Source organism: Pristiophorus japonicus, chromosome 8 (genome assembly GCF_044704955.1).
Source record: "Pristiophorus japonicus isolate sPriJap1 chromosome 8, sPriJap1.hap1, whole genome shotgun sequence".
Classification (NCBI taxonomy): Eukaryota; Metazoa; Chordata; class Chondrichthyes; family Pristiophoridae; genus Pristiophorus; species Pristiophorus japonicus.
In genome coordinates this window covers 145,924,529-145,939,772 of record NC_091984.1, presented here as the reverse complement: position 1 = coordinate 145,939,772, position 15,244 = coordinate 145,924,529, and positions in this window count along the sequence as shown.

Sequence of the window (15,244 nt, the reverse complement as noted above, 5' to 3'; positions counted from 1 at the left end):
GAAAACGTAATTTATGATTCCCCTTCTAGGTCTCCCCAAGCCCATGGTGTCCCTAGCGTTTAGGGTGTAGGTCTGCTTTGTCTACATTTCCAAAGTCTAACTCATAACATTTCTTGAACATATCTCAAAGTAGGGCCTGGTATAGCAGCTGTTTCCATCGGACACCAGGCAGGTAGGTGTACCTCGGTAAGGTTTAATATTACTGAAGCTACTGCATAATGTACCCCCTGGTATAACACCTTTTCGGTCGGTACCAATACTAATCCATTTCCAGGTCCCTTGTTTGTGGTAGGACGTTTTTCTATTATTGTGCGTATTGGCGGGGTTGTGCGCAGGGATTTCTTAATGTGTGCTCTTAGTTCGGTGGTGTTAATTTGGAGTGTGGAGTGTGGGACTGCGCACCCGTGTAGGCTAGAATCCCACCCCATCCCTTCCCCTTCATCTTGCCATTGCCTGGCGAAAGCGATTGATATGCCTGCGGGACAAATACTCTCTGATCCCCACATGCAAACATAAATTCCTTGTTCAGATTCCCACCATTTGTCCCAACACACCTTTACTCCTCCCCATGTCCCTGTGATGGTGCGATAGGTATCATTACCGAGTTTTTCCCAGTCCGATTCCTGGTCCCATGTGTCCTTGCTGAGTTTTATGTGTCACCACCATCTTCCCATTGGAATGTTTCCTTTGCAAGTCAAACATACATGTTTTCCCTCTGTAACACTGACTCGGGCAGCGATGATCCGTATCCGGGGGCATGGAACTGAGGCCTCCCCATAGGTAAAACCTTTCTGGCTGGAGTAGCGGGTAGAGTTAGATCCCAGCCACCCTGGCCACCTTCCCTCGTGGGCGTAAAAGGCGAGTTCTTCCGTGTCTAGTGTGCCTCCCCCTGCAGTTACGATCAGTGTTCTCTCTCCTGAGCACCCATAAATGTGGGATTCTTCCAGGTCTTCTCGGTCGCCACTGCTCATCCTTATCAGGGCGAGCAGGAACAGGACCCTTTCCATACTGTTCTCCTTCCTATCGGGACACAGAAAACAGATTGTCTAGCCCTGAGAAAGCTCTCCGGCTTGACAAAGATGACCGAGTTCCAATTTGGGCTCATTTCTTCTCAGACACACAGTACAGCCTTTAATTGACTGGCTGTCTTATTCAGTTCCTTATGGAACTGGTGTCTGCCTTTAACTTTTGTCTCACAGCCATCTTATCTTAACGGTGCTTCCTTTAATAGCTATACTGGTAGATTCTTCTTACTCCCAGGTATTACCCGGCCTGTGCCTCTTTTAATAGCTGCACAGGTCGATTCTTTTCCTTACCCCAGTAACTAATACATATATTACTATCATTACACAGACAATCTTACACTACTCTAAATTACTCACTAGACATTCTTAAATTCATATTGTACTATATATGTACAACTGCCACCCGTCTCCGGGTGGCCAGGTTAATTCCTGCCTTCTTTCTTTCTTCTTTTTCCTCCGGTAGTAAGTCGGCCTTTGCCGCAGGACCTGGAGTGTCCTGACCGGAGGTGGGTTTGAGTCCCACACCATTGGAGGAACGTTCCCTCCGGTGCTGCAGCACACCGCTCCTTGGGGGTGGCTGCTCGGTTTGTTTCACCCCCTGGGGGTTCTACCTGGTCGACGGCTACGGGATTGGGACTCCCACTTTGTGGTTGGTCCACCGCTATCTCTTCTGGGGGTCCTTCGTTGCCCGAGGCTACCGGCTGGGTGTCCCTGGTCGCGGGCTGGTCTCTGACCTTAGGTGCCCTTTCGCGGCTGGTCCCTTTCCCGGGGCTGAACCATTCAAAGTGGGGCGCTGGTGACCACGGTGTCTTTGGCTGTGGTGTGCAGGGAGTCCTTCTTAAGGCTCTGGCTACTGGGGGTGCGTTCGAGTCCGAAATGATTGTGGGGAAAGCTCCGCCAGTAACACAGTCCACCACCCCTCTAGGTGCTGTCTGTGGGTCTGCCACGTCCCCTGTGGGATTTCCAGTCGAGGGCTGCTGGCTGGGGGTCTCTGTCTTCAGTTCAGTTTACTGTTTTTCGCTGTCCCTTAAGTTTAGCTGCTGCCCCTGGGTTGAAAAGTTTGCACTGGTTTATGTGGAATCACTTTGTACGGCGGGACATTTTTATGGCATAGATCATGGGGCTTGCCTTGTCGACAATATGGTACGGTCCCATGTACAGAGCCTCAAAGAGACCTACTCTAGCGTAGTTCCTCACCATAACCTGGTCCCCTATCTCCCATTCGTGGTGGTTGTGGGGTTCTAGCAGCAGCCGGTTGCTCCGATGCTGTTTTCCCATGTTGTTAGCAGCCTGCCAATGAATCTGTTTAAGGTGTTCAAACAGATTCCTGACAAAGCTGTCCCGCTTTGCTTCCCTAAGCTGACCTTCCGTGAGTACCGGGGCTAACACGTGGGTGGGGGTTAGCATGGCTCTGCCGGTCATGAGCTCGTATGGGGAGTACTCCGTGCTCTTTGACTGGCTGGCCCGGATCCCCATGAGGACCAGTGGTAAGACCTCTACCCACCCTTTGGGTGAGTCCCCTGTCTCTTTGTGCAGCCTTTCTTTGATAGTGCGGTTTAAATGCTCCACAGGCCCGGATAACTGCGGGTTGTGGGCGACATGCCATTTCCCTTTGACGCCGAGTACCTTAACGGTCTCCTGCATCACCTGCCCGGTAAAGTGACTCCCTTGGCCGGACTCCACGTATTGTGGTAGTCCCCATCGAGAGAACACTTCTCTGACCAGGGTCCTGGCTGTTCCCAGGGCAGTAGCTGTTCGGCATGGGAAGGCTGTCCCTGGATAAATCATGTTGGCTGTGTGTCTTGGCTCGCAAAGACCCTTTACCCTTAGGTCCATTTGAGAGAGGAGCCGGGTCCAGTGAGCAATGCGGGCACTGCTCACACTCCTGTCCTTGATTCTCCCGTCCAGGAGCATTTGGGTGGGCGTATGATGGGTAAGGAGTGTGATAGGGGACCCCCTCTGTGAAGATCAGTGATCTTTTCACAGCCCAGTGAGTGGCTCGGAGATGCCGCTCACAGTTGGAGTATCCCTTCTCCACGTCCGTGAGTATCCTGGAGGAGTAGACCACTGTCCTCAGCCGGCCGTGCCGCTCTTGGAGCAGTACTGCGCTCAGGCTGTCCCCACTGGCTGCTACCTCTAGGAAAAACTCTTTACCCCCGTCTATGGCCCCTAGAGCTGGCGCGGTCTGCAGATCTTTCTTGAGTTGGATAAATGCTGCCTCGCAACTTTTGTCCCATTCCCACTCCACTCCTTGTGTAGGAGTTGGAGCAGAGGGGCTGCTGTGGCTGCATAATCCTCAATGAAGTCTCTGCAGTACCCGGTTAGCCCGAGAAAAGGTCTTACTCCTGTTACTGTGCTGGGGGCGGGTAACTTCTGCACTGCTTCCCTTCTAGCTTTGTCTGTGGCTCATTCCCCAGCACACACCGCCAGTCTCATAAATTTTACTTCCTTCAAGCCAATCTGTGCCTTCTTGGGGTTTACTTTAAATCCTTCTTCTTTCAGCAGCTCCAGCAGTTCAGCCAGCAGTGGGCCATGCTCCTCCCCCTCATCAGTGAACAGGAGCAGGTCATCCACATACTGCACCAACTGCTGGGGTCTGCTGAAACTCTTTAAACAGTTGGACATACACTGATGGAAAATACTGGGGTATTGTGGAAGCCCTGAGGGAGACAGTTCCAAGTGTATTGTTGTCCTTTAAAGGTAAAAGCAAACATGTACTGATCTTCCCTCCTTAAAGGTATGGACCAGAACCCGTTGGAAGTATCCAGCACCATGAAGGTGGTCGTGGAGGCTGGGATACTTCCAATGAGGTCGGCAACAGCAGCAACAGTGGGTGCACAGGCGGGGATGTTAGGATTGAGTACTCGATAGTCCACCGTGGCTCTCCAGGAGTTGTCCGGTTTCTTAACCGGCCACAATGGAGAGTTCACATGGGTAGCTATTGGTCTCAATACCCCCTGTTTAACCAAAGAACCCAAGGCTGTTTCCATGTCTGCCTCCGCCTCCCTGGGGAAATTGTACTGTTTCTGTGGTCGGATCATGGGGTCCCCATCTATGCTAACCTCGACCCCGTTTATTCACCAAAGTCATGTTTGTGAGTGGCAAAAGCTGCAAGGTTTATCCTCACATATTCTTGGTATTCTACAGGGGTATTACTGACCAGTGATTCAAGGTCGTAACCCTCCTTTGGTTTCATGGTGCACACCGTACCTTTTCCCTGTTTTCCCGGGATTCCCATCACCTCACTCTCCTGTCCCATACAGACTGACCCCCAAAGACAGTGGTTTCTTAATTGTACCATGATCCCATGGCCTAGGATGAAGTCAGCCCCCAGGATCCCTTTCCCTTCCTGCTCCCACTTCATCAGGACACAAGTCCACTTAGTGTGGAGTTTACCTAAATGAATGGAGAGCGGAATGGAGAATGAGCCAGTCTGTTCAGTGCCTGTGAAACTCACCAAGCTGTCGGGGACAGAGGTGAGGCGGCGGGGTTAGCTGCATAGACAAGGGTGCTTGAGGCACCGGTGTCCAGCAGGTGTTCACCTTTTCCACCTCCATCTGGATGGTCGGTCTCCCCCACGCATCATACTCGAGGGCACACAAGTGGACAGGCTGCGCCTGTCCTAGTAACAGTTTTGGTTGGGAGGGGGCAGATGGGATTTCGGTACTGGTGGCGGTGGCTACCTTCCCTGGGCCATCTAACATGGCTCGGAGTGCAGTTAAAATGGTATCAAACGAATGGGGAGGGACTGGCTTCTTGGTCTCAGCCTTTTTGACCGGGGCTGGAGAATTCTTTCCAGCACTATCTTTCCAAAGATTTCTACAATCTTTTCTCCAGTGCCCACTCTTTCCGCACCCAAAGCAGATACATTTTGTATCGGATGGGTTAATCTGCTCATGGCGTCATTCCCTCTTATCTTGGCTAGGTCAGATTTCGTGAACCCTTCCCTTTTTGTGGGTGCTCTTCTGTCCCTCTGCCGTTTCTGTAAGCTAGGGTCAGTTGTCTAAGTACTCCCTGTTCTGTGGCTCGGGGATCGCTTGGGTCAAACCAGGCCTCAGCCTTAGTTCTTATTCTGGATAAACTTAGCTACTGGGCTTCGGAGTCAGCTTGCTAACTCGTCCGGGCTTAAATTATCCCTGTCTATGTCCCCACTACAGGTGCTTTTGTACACAGGCCACAGTCAGTCTGCGAAAGCCTGAGTGCCCTCCATCGGGGACCCCCGCCTCCTCCGGACAGCAGGATGGTACGCCATGGCGTGTCCGGATGGCCGGCGAGGATGGCAAAGTTGAGAGTGTGCAGGAGCAGCCCGGACAGGAAACCCCTCCGCGCGGAACTGAAAGGCACGGAGGGGATTTCCCCGAGGCGGCTCAATTTGTGAGGCGCCGGCCCCCGAGGGAGGTTCCGGGATTTGGCACCAATGAGGAATTCCGTCCGGACGGGGGTCAGTTTGGACGGGATCTCCCCACGTGCTCGAGCCTCCTCGATGCACCTAACAGAGTCAGGGCCCAAAGCTGTTTTTAGCGACTCGATGGCTTCGGCCGCGTGGCGGACGTCGGCTGAATTTAGGCACTACGCCAGCGTGCCTGGCGCCATCCAGCCCGCTCCTCCGCCATAGAGCAGGTCCCTGACCCTGGTCACCTCACCAGCCACAGCTCTCTCTTCCGACCGCCACATAAAACCTCGGTCGTGGAGGTACGGATTCCCAAGCAGCGGCACCTGCAGGACAGCCGCCACTCCAGCCAGCGGAGAGCTGCGCTTGGTGGAGACTTTGTTCCAGACCCTGATGAGTTCCTTGTAAAAGACAGGCAGCTCCCGGAGGGTGGTCCTGACACCCCCCAAGTTCACAAACAGGAGCTGCGTGTCGTAGTTGAGGCCGCGCTGCTGGCGGAAGAAATACCTCGCCAGAGCACACCACCTAGGAGGGGGCTCGACGTAAAGGTATCTCTGCAGGGTCTGAAGATGGAAAGTCGCGAGCTGGGCGCTGACGCACACCAACGACTGACTGCCCTCCTCAAGCGGGAGACTCAAGACCGCAGCAGAGACCCAGTGCTTCCTGTTGTTCCAGAAGAAGTCCACCAGCTTCTTCTGTATCTTGGCGACAAACGCAGGGGGAGGGGTCAAAGTGACCAGCCGGTACCACAACATTGCGGCCACCAGCTGGTTTATGACTAGCGCTCGACCCCTGTAGGACAGCACTCGGAGCAGTCCTGTCCAGCGCCCTAGGCGAGCGGCGACCTTGGCCTCCAGCTCCTGCCAGTTCGCCGGCCAGGCTTCCTCGTCGGGGCTAAGGTAGACTCCCAGATAGAGGAGATGGGTCGTGCTCCAGGCAAAAGGCCTGAGCTCCTCCGGCAGGGAGTCCACCCGACACTGACCCACCAGGAGTCCGGAACATTTCTCCCAGTTGATTATGGCAGAGGATGCGGCCAAGTAAATCTCTTGGCACTCACGCATCCTCCGCAGGTCAGCGGGATCCTCTACCGCGAGGAGCACGTCATTGGCGTAAGCCGAGAGGACGACCTCCACGCCCGGCCCTTGCAGAGCCAGTCCCGTCAACCTCGTCCGCAAGAGGCGCAGGAAAGGCTCCACGCAGATGACATATAACTGGCCGGACATGGGGCATCCCTGGCGCACCCCTCTCCCAAAGCGAAGGGGCGCCGTCAAGGACCTGTTAACCTTAATCAGACACTCCGCGGCAGCGTACAAAAGTCGGATCCGGGCGACGAAATGCGTCCCGAACCCGAAAGCGCGCAGAGTTCCGAGCAGATAGTCGTGATCCACCCTGTCGAACGCCTTCTCTTGGTCGAGAGATAAGAAGGCGACCGACAGACCAGCCTCCTGGGAATGATGGATGAGGTCCCGGACCAGATGGATGTTGTCGTGGATTGTCCGGCCCGGGACCGTATAGGACTGGTCGGGGTAGATCATGTGGTCCAGCACGGCACCAAGGCGAGCAGACATCGCTCTGGCGAAGATTTTGTAGTCCGTGCTGAGGAGGGAGACCGGGTGCCAGTTCTTAAGGAGGCGGAGATCGCCCTTCTTAGGCAGCAGGATGATGACTGCCCTGCGCCAAGAGAGGGGCATCTCCCCGGTCGCCAGACTTTCCCCCAGGACCCGCGCGTAGTCGCCCCCCAGGACATCCCAGAACGCCCTGTGGAACTCCATGGTCAGCTCGTCCAGCCCCGGGGATTTTCCCCTCGAGAGCCGGTCGAGGGCACCGGTCAGCTCCGCCAGGCTTAGCGGAGCTTCCAGATTTTCGGCGCCCTCCGGGCTGACCTTCGGCAGGTCCTCCCACAAAACTCTACGCGCTTCCTCGCTGGATGGATCCGGAGAGAACAGAGCCCCGTAATATTCACGGGCCCTGTTGTTGACGCCCTCCGGATCCGAGACGAGAGAGCCGTCGTCGGCCAGCAGCGTCAAAAGCTGCTTACGGACACTCTGCCTTTTTTCCAGCGAGTAGAAGAAGGGGGAGCCGCGGTCCAGATCCCGCAGGAACCGGATCCGTGACTTCACGAACGCGCCTCGGGACCCGACGAGCTGCAGGCCCTTCAGCGCGGCCTTCTTCGCTTCGTACACCGTCCGCAGGGCCGGGTCCTCAACGACTTGACCGAGACGGGATTCCAGGTCGAGCACCTCTTTTTCTAGGCGCCCGACTCTGGCCGCCCGCCTCTTGGTCGACCCCCTCGCATACTCTTGACAGAAGACGCGGACGTGAGCCTTGCCCACGTCCCACCATAGCCTCAAGGAGGGGAAGCCCCCCTGCTTCCTTCTCCAGTCGGACCAGAATTGACGGAACGAGTCCTGGAACCGCACGTCCTCCAGCAGCCGGTTGTTAAAGTGCCAGTACGCGGACCCCGTCCTCGCGCGGAGCGAAGCGAGCTCCGCCCACACCAGGTGGTGGTCCGAACACGGCACCGGCCGCATGGAGGCCGCCGGGACGCAGGAAACGTACGCCCGAGACACATAAAGGCGGTCGACTCTAGACCATCCTGCTCCAGGTCTCACCCAAGTAAAGGCGCTGGGTGTCGGGGTGGAGATTTCGGCAGACGTCCACCAAGTCGAAGGACCCGACCAGGTCCCTCAACATCTCCATCGCCGTCATGCACTGCGGGGCACCGGAGCGGTCCCTCGCCTCGAGGGTGCAGTTAAAATCCCCCCCGAGGACAATGCAGTCGCCGACGTCGACCGAGCCAAGAAGAGCGGACACCTCTTCAAAGAAGCGCGCCTGCCGCGGGCCGGGCTGAGGGGCGTACACGTTCACGAGATGGAGCGGCACGTCCCCCAGGTGAACCGTTACGTGCAGCAAGCGGCCTGGCACGGGCTCCTCGACCCCCAAGATCTCCGGCTGAAAATGCGGGCCCAGCAAGATGGCCACCCCACTAGAAATGGCGGTGAGGTGGCTCATGCGGACCTCTCCTTGCCATTCCAGGAGCCACGTGGCTTCGTCTCCTCGAACGGTGTGGGTTTCTTGCAGGAAGCACACCGCATATTTCCCCTCCCGCAGGAGCGAAAAATTGTCAAATCTACGGCGTGCCCCTCTGCCGCCGTTGATGTTGAGGCTGGCTATGGTTATCTTCATGGCAAAAGCATAGTGCAACCTCTACCTTAACCTATTGTGGGGGAGGGAGCGGAGTCTTTTGTTGAACTGCACTCCCTCCGCAGCCCAGCGAGGAGTCCCTCGAGCTCGCGCTGCTCAAGGTGTTGCGCCTTTGTCAAGGGCCCGCCCGCGGCCAAGGTTTTAGCGGCGGCGCGGACGGACCCCTTGATCAGCTCTGGCTCGGACCATTTTTCCAGGGCCAGTCGGGCTTGGTTGCAGCGACCCCGGCTCTGGGCCAAAAAGTCCCGGAGTTCCTTTGCAGGAATGAGGAGGGCCTCAGCGGCGGCCGCGAGCAGATCCACCGCCTTCCTGGCGGTGGTCTCTCGTTCTTCTCCCGCGCCCCCCACCGAGTCCCCGTCCTCCTCCGGGAGGTGGCCGCCAGCAGCCGGCCCATCGACCGCACAAGGTACGGCAAATGACCCGGCCGCTCCAACCGGCCCTGGCTCTGCCCCGATCCCACCCCCAGGATCGTCGGCAGAGGAGTCCCCACTGGGCTCTTTTAAAAATGGTGCTGGGTCGGGAAACGACAGCGGAAGGGGTTCCCCCTCCGCCCCCGGAACCGGGGAACAAGGAGAGACCCGGCCATAGGAAATCCCCAGGCTCCCCAAGTGCACCAGCTCCAAAGTAGGGGGCGTTCCTCCCCCTCCCCACTGCCACCCCCCGGCCCAGCATCTACAGTGTCATTAAAATCATTAATTTCAGTTTCTGCCGGGTCGAGCGACTCCCGGGGGAAGTTGGATAATAGCTGGGCGGGCTCAGGTTCGGCCTTTTTGGCCCTGCCCGCCTCAGTCCCCGGGATGCTCGACCCGGCGGCAATGCATTCCTCTGCGGGCCCCACGCCCCCCACGACAGGCAGATCCTCCACGCCCTCCCCGGGAGGCAGAGGCTGGGCAGCCTCGACTGTCTCACCCTCCCCGGGGACAGACTCCTCCCGCCTACAGCGCAGCTTGGGGGCGCAGGTGGGGGACGCGGGACACGCGGCGGGCACAGACTCCTCCGCGGAGGGATGTTGTTCCCCCTCTGCCTCATTGGGGCGGTGCCTCTTTTTGGTCCTGGGGGGGCGCTGAGGCAGAGAGACCTCCATGTCTGCCGAGGCCTCCCGCTCCGCCCCCCCCTTTTCCTTTTCTTGCCCGCGCCCGGGCCCCTCTGCAGTGTTGTTCAAGGGCTCGGGCACGGGCTCAGGGCACCCCGCGCTCGCCGGTGACTGGGTTGGGCCGAGCGCGGTGATCAAACTTTCTGGCGCACTGAGGGGACCCGCCTCTAGATGTTTCGCCTTGTTCCGCACCTTCTTTCCGGTCAGACGCTCTCCCTCCCCCCCGCCGGAGGCCATGAAAACAAAGGCCACCGACGATGCCCGTGCACCTACGGCTCCCGGCACGCGGACGCAACTAGGGGGAGGGGTGGCGGCGGCGCCAGCCTTGGCCGCCCTCGGTGGTTTGGCGGCCTTGGAGGCGGGGCAGTTCTTATGAACATGCCCCACCTCCCTGCAGGCATGGCACCGCACGCCGTGCGACGTCCAGAAGACGCGGTAGGCAGTCCCCTCGTGCACCACATTAAAACTTCCCTCCGTCGTCTCCTCCCGCGCCAGTCGGACAAAGAGCTGGCGGCGGAAGGAGAACACGTGGCGCAGGCTGTTCTCCCTGAGGCCAAGCGGTATGGGGTTGATCCCCGACCTTACCTTCCCCAGTTGGTGTAGGTGAGGGAGGAGGAGCTCAGCGGGAACAAAGGGCGGGACGTTTGAAACGATGACCCTCTGCACGGTGGCCTCGAGAGGGTCCACCGGCAGGACGTCCCGCCCACCGTGAGCCCCTTTTCGAGGGTCAGGGACACCGCCCGCTCCGACCCAAGGAAGAACACAGCCTTCCCAGACATCTTGGAGGCTGCGACAATGGCCGAGGGGCCGACTACCCCAGCCATCGCCCGCACGCACTCCTCGATGCTCATTGTGGGGTGAGTGTAGCTCTTGACCCCGTGTTTCTTCGTTATAAGTCTGAATGGTGGCAGGGCAGCGGGTGGCGCAGGAGGGGCCATGGAAGCGGTTGCCACCTGCGCATATGTCTTCGCTGGCCCTGCCACCGGCGTGGATGGGGTCGCCATCATGGGGTCCCTTTAAGGGCTACACCCACCCCAAAGTCACAGGCCTTAATGGTCTTAATTGGCCTCATATAATAAAGACTGAGCAGAGGAGCTCTTAACGAGGTACACCTCTCCCCTAGTTGGCAATTAGGGAGGGGCCTTGCTCCCTCTGCTCAGTTGTTTTATTTTTTGGTTTTTTTCTTTAAATTTGGAAGAAAGGGCTCTCAGAGAAAGAGGGGAGAGACAGAGAGAGAGGGATAGAGTAAGGGGGTGCGGGAAAGAGGGAGGCTGCGAGGGCAGGTCTCCCCTCACAGCAATGGGTGGGTGCACTCCCCAGATGGCAAAAACACAGTACAGTCTTTGGGGTGGTCTTCGGGTGGGGGGAGAAGATGTCTTCACCTGGGGCAGCTAGATCCACCAGGCACACACTCCTAATGATGTTCAATAGGTGAGTAAAGAAATCTGCAGCCTGGTAGCTCCAGCTATCCCAGGCTAGGCAATGGGGGAGGGGTGTTTCAATTGTGTGTGGGGCCTAGTTGTAAGCAAGGCCCCCACACACACTTCCACATACACACACCCCCCGCGATGTTCCGGCCCTCAGTGGTCTTCTTTCCTCCCCCCACCGATTCAATAAAGTCTATTGGGGAATGCACCAAAACACACCCACCTGTCGAAGATGTAGAAATGACTCTCCCTCCTTCCACACTGGATGGTGTTTCCTCAGGTTGTTCTTTTCCCCCTCTCTCCAACTCTCTGTAGTTGTAATAAATGATAAAAATTTGTTCTGTGCTTCTCCTCTCCCTCCGGATGTTGAATGGTAGCAAGCCAGCCCTATCCTCCTCTTCTTGGGCTGGTCTCAGGGCTCTCAAGGCCTTCCTCGGTAGGAGCAAAGTTGGTAGCTCCTTCTCTCTCAACAGCAGAGCTCCTACTGATTAGGCCACGCCTCCACTGCTCCACCATTGGTGCATGAAACTCTTTTTTAGAGTCTACCTGTAAAACAAAAAACATTAAACCATGCCACCCGCCCTGGATGACACAGCAGACATTTACAAGGCCCCTTTTTTGTTTTTTTTTTGTTTTATTTGTGTTTTTCTTTTTTTTTGTTTTTTTTTGGGCGCTAAAATCAAATTTTTTCCAGTGCCCCCTATAAAAGGGGAGGGGGACACTAAAAGCACCGGCAGTTAAAACAAATTAAACTTTAAAACGTAAAATCAAATAAAAATTTGGTTGCCGGGCGTGATGATGCACTCCAGTCCCTCCGGTGCCCACCTCTCACGGAAGGCCACGAGCGTACCGGTGGACACCGCGTGCTCCATCTCCAAGGACACCCTGGACCGGATGTAAGAGCGGAAGAGAGGCAGGCAGTCAGGGTGAACGACCCCCTCGACCGCCCGCTGCCTGGACCGGCTGATGGCACCCTTGGCCGTGCCCAGGAGCAGTCCTACGAGGAGGCCCTCGGACCTACCCGCTCCCCTCCGCACAGGGTGCCCAAAGATCAGGAGAGTGGGACTGAAGTGCAGCCAGAATTTCAGGAGCATCCCCTTTAGATAATGAAACAGGGGCTGCAACCTCGTGCACTCAATAAAAACATGAAACACGGACTCCTCCAGACCGCAAAAATTGCAGGCGGCCTGGGAGTCCGTGAACATTGAGTGCCATTGGTGCATGAAACTCTTTTAGACTACTGCACCTGGTATTCCCAGGCAGTCTCCCATCCAAGTACTAACCAGGCCTGACTCTGTTTAGCTTCTGAGATCACACGAGATCGGGCATTTTCAGACTAGTCCTCATGAAACTCTTTTAGAGAGTTAACGGAAAAACATTAAACCGTGCCCCCCGATCTGGGGGAAACACCAATATTTACAATGCCATTTTTTTTTTTTTTTGGGCACAGAATTGAATTTTTCTCCAAGTGCCCCCTATAAAAGGGGAAGGGGACACTAAAAGCACCGGCAATTAAAACAAATTAAACTTTAAAACGTAAAATCAAATTAAAATTTGGTTGCCAGGCGTGATGATGCACTCCAGTCCCTCCGGTGCCCACCTCTCGCGGAAGGCCGCGAGCGTACCGGTGGACACCGCGTGCTCCATCTCCAAGGACACCCTGGACTGGATGTAAGAGCGGAAGAGAGGCAGGCAGTCAGGTTGAACGACCCCCTCGACCGCCCGCTGCCTGGACCGGCTGATGGCACCCTTGGCCGTGCCCAGGAGCAGTCCTACGAGGAGGCCCTCGGACCTACCCGCTCCCCTCCACACAGGGTGCCCAAAGATCAGGAGAGTGGGACTGAAGTGCAGCCAGAATTTCAGGAGCAGCCCCTTTAGATAATGAAACAGGAGCTGCAACCTCGTGCACTCAGTAAAAACAGGGAACACGGACTCCTCCAGACCGCAGAAATTGCAGGCGGCCTGGGAGTCCGTGAACCGGCTTAAAAATTTGTTGCACGGCACTGCTCCATGCACCACCCTCCAGGCCAAGTCCCCGATGAATAGTGGGAGGACTCCCGCATAGAGTGCCATTGGTGCATGAATCCCAAAAATGCAGCAGGTAATCAGGAAGGCAAATGGAATCTTGGCCTTCATTGCGAGAGGGCTTGGAGTACAAAAGCAAGGAGGTCCTGCTGCAACTGTACAGGGTATTGGTGAGGCTGCGCCTGGAGTACTGCGTGCAGTTTTGGTCACCTTACTTAAGGAAGGATACACTAGCTTTGGAGGGGGTACAGAGACGATTCACTCGGCTGATTCCGGAGATGAAGATAGATTGAGTCAACTGGGTCTTTACTCGTTGGAACTTCAGAAGGATGAGGGGTGATCTTATAGAAACATTTAAAATAATGAAAGGGATAGACAAGATAGAGGCAGAGAGGTTGTTTCCACTGGTCAGGGAGACTAGAACTTGGGGGCACAGCCTCAAAATACGGGGGAGCCAATTTAAAACTGAGTTGAGAAGGAATTTCTTCTCCCAGAGGATTGTGAATCTGTGGAATTCTCTGCCCAAGGAAGCAGTTGAGGCTAGCTCATTGAATATATTCAAATCACAGATAGATAGATTTTTAACCAATAAGGGAATTAAGGGTTACGGGGAGCGGGCGGGTAAGTGGAGCTGAGTCCATGGCCAGATTAGCCATGATCTTGTTGAATGGCGGAGCAGGCTCGAGGGGCTAGATGGCCTACTCCTGTTCTTAATTCTTATGTTCTTATGTTCTTACTAATGTTGGGGAAGTCCAGAACCAGGGGTCACAGTCTAAGGATAAGGGGTTAGCCATTTAGGAACGAGATGAGGGGAGAATTCTTCATCCAGAGAGTGGTGAACCTGTGGAATTCTCTGCCACAGAAAGTTGTTGAGCCCAATTCACTAAATATTATCAGAAAGGAGTTAGATGTAGTCCTTACTACTCAGGGGATCAAGGGGTATGGCGAGAAAGCAGGAATGGGGTACTGAAGTCGTATGTTCAGCCATGAACTCATTGAATGGCGGTGCAGGCTCGAAGGGCCGAATGGCCGACTCATGCACCTATTTTCTATGTTTCTATGTTTCTATTGGAGGACCAATAGAAATAAGCCATTTTTCCTGGTCTCTATTGGGGGACCAATAGGAAGGAGCCATGTTTCCTGGTTTCTATTGGGGGACCAATAGGAAGGAGCCATGATTTCTGGTCTCGATTGGGAGAATAATCAAAGGGAGCCAGGTTTCCTGGTCTCAATTGGGGGACCAATAGGAAGGATCCATGTTTCCTGGTCTCTTTTGGCGGGCCAGTAGGAAGGAGCCATGTTTCCTGGTCTTTATTGGAGAACCAATAAGTAAGAGCCATGTAGGTTGGTCTCTTTTGGGCACCAATAGGATGGAGCTATATTTCCTGGTCCATAGTGGAGGACCAATAGGAAGGAGTCATGTTCCCTGGTCCCGACTGGAGGAGAGGCTTCCTTTGGTGAAGTGGTGAGAAAACCGAGGCTTGTCTGAAGGTAGGCATTGTGACGGTCAGAGGTCCATTTTGTGGAAGGAGGAGAGGTCAGAGAGACCACAGCCATTGGGCGCACCACGGACTCTGCCACTGAGTGGGGTCAGTGGCTGGAGGAAGGCCCGAGAGAGAGAGGGGGGAAGGTAGGGCTGAGCGTCACCTGAGGGAGGGAGGGCCGAGCGTCGCCTGAGGGAGGGAGGGCCGAGCGTCGCCTGAGGGAGGGAGGGCTGAGCGTCGCCGGAGGAAGGCCCGAGCGTCGCTGGAGGGAGGGAGGGCCGGCCGAGCGTCGAGGGAGGGCGAGAGGGCTGAACGTCGCGGGAGAAAGGAAGGGAGGGAGGGCCGAGCGTCGCCGGAGGGAGGGAGGCCTGAGCGTTGCCGGAGGGAGGGCCCATGCGTAAAGGCGAGGAGTGACGTTCGGGCCAAACCTGTGGATGGAGCGGGTCGGAGGCTCGCTGCCGTTGAGATCGTCGGGGATCAGTTGGAGCAGCTGAGTCGGCCAATGGGGAGTGAGAAGCGAGGGTCCAGCTGGAGGGACATGGCCGAAGGCAGGTTGACCTGGAAGGTAGGCCGAGGATAGGGGATGGGCAGTGGGA